At 38.3% G+C, this 1996-nt stretch overlaps 1 non-coding gene across 1 annotated transcript; it reads right to left on the bottom strand.

Annotated features, from left to right (window-relative positions):
- Positions 1-749: 749 nt before the first annotated feature.
- LOC113776611 lies at positions 750-856 on the bottom strand. Its single transcript, XR_003469098.1, has one exon. It is a non-coding gene; the product is annotated as a small nucleolar RNA R71 (small nucleolar RNA).
- Between the last annotated feature and the right edge of the window lie 1140 nt (positions 857-1996).

Genomic DNA, 1996 nt, shown 5'->3' with positions numbered 1-1996 from the left:
CCAACGGGTGTAAATTCGGAATTAAACTTGCATTGATATAAAAAAACCCCGTCAAGTTTTTGGCGCCGTTGCCGGGGAGCGGCAATATTAGAGCCTAATCATCTTTATTAATTTAGACAGTTTTATTTTTTTTAGATTATATTTAATCTTATATTGTAATCAGTTTTTGACAATTGAAATTGCATAATATCTCTTATTTCTGTTTGTAGTGTATGCACCGGGCGTCTCGGGAAGTTACACCTTTCGATCCAGAAATTGAGAGGACACTACGTAGACAAAGGAGGCATCCACCACAGCAAGAGGAACAAGAGATTTGGCAACCTATAGAGGAAATCTCAATAGATCTACCATTTGAGGAAGAAATGGCTGAAAATGAAGCAAATAGGCGAGTTCTACGAGATTTTGCTCTACCGGGAACACAAGGATCTCAAACAAGCATAGTAAGGCCTACGGTAAATGCTAACAACTTTGAGATTAAGCCATCACTTATCCAAATGGTTCAACAATCTCAATTTGGAGGTAATGCTGTAGAAGATCCTAACTCACACTTAGCTACATTCTTAGAAATATGTGATACAATTAAAATGAATGGAGTTAGTGATGATGCTATAAGGTTACGGTTGTTCCCATTTTCATTAAGAGATAAGGCAAAAATGTGGTTACACTCTCATGCTCCTAACACTTTTACCACATGGGATGATTTATCAAGGGCATTTTTGAATAAGTATTTTCCACCAGGAAAGACTGCTAAGCTTAGAATGGATATCACTAGTTTTAGTCAATTGGAGGGAGAATCATTATATGAGGCATGGGAAAGGTTTAGAGATTTGCTTCGGAAATGTCCACATCATGGACTGCCGGAATGGTTAATCATACAAACCTTTTATAATGGTTTATCTTTCTCCACTAAAACTATTATTGATGCAGCCGCAGGTGGAGCTTTAATGGGTAAATCACCCCAAGAGGCTCATAATTTGATAGAAGAAATGGCAGCAAATAACTACCAATGGGCCAATGAGAGAGGTAATACAAGACGTCACGCAGGTATGATCGAAATGGACACTCTCAATATGTTGAGTGCTCAAATGAATAATGTGATGAAATTGCTAAGTAGACAAGGTGGAGTTGGTCCAAGTTCATCTAATGCACATGTAGCATGTTGTTCTATATGTGGAGGTGAACATGATAGTAATGAGTGTGTTGATTCTGAACAGGTACAATTCGTCAATAATTACAATCGTAATGCTCAAAATAACCCCTACTCGAATACTTACAATCCGGGGTGGAGAAATCATCCAAACTTTGGATGGAAAGATCAAGGCAATCAACAAAGGCCAACCAATCCGTCGGGATTTCAACCAAGGCAACCACAGGCTGAAACTAAACCAAGTTGGGAGATCGCGGTGGAAAAACTTGCTAAGGTGACTTCGGATAGATTCGAGCGAGTTGAGGGGCGGTTGGACCAATTAGCTGGGATGTACAGAAACTTGGAGGTTCAAATTGGTCAAATTGCCAATGTGATCAACAATAGAAACCCTGGTGAATTACCAAGTAAAACCGAAGTGAATCCGAGAGAGCATGTCAATGCAATCATTCTTAGAAGCGGTAAAACGGTTGAGGGATTCGATTTTAAAAATTCAGGTGGTGAAAAAGACAAGAAGCAAGCAATTGAAGGGGAGCAAGAAAGTCAAAATGATCATGTTATCATTGATATTGATGCACTTCATCCCAAATTAAATTCTAATGTGATACCTTTTCCTCACAGATTGAAGAAAGATGGACATGATCGGGAGTTTGAAAAGTTCTTCAAAATGTTTAAACAATTGCACATTAACATTCCTTTCATTGATGCTATAACACAGATTCCCTCTTATGCACGTTTCTTGAAAGACATCATGTCAAAGAAGAGGAAAATTGTAGATAATGAGATGATAGCATTAACGGAAGAGTGTAGTGCATTGATTAAGAATAAACTCCCTCCTAAATTGAAAGATCC

This window comes from Coffea eugenioides, chromosome 6, assembly GCF_003713205.1.
Source record: "Coffea eugenioides isolate CCC68of chromosome 6, Ceug_1.0, whole genome shotgun sequence".
NCBI classification, from domain to species: Eukaryota; Viridiplantae; Streptophyta; class Magnoliopsida; order Gentianales; family Rubiaceae; genus Coffea; species Coffea eugenioides.
This window is presented reverse-complemented; position numbering and strand designations above follow the sequence as displayed.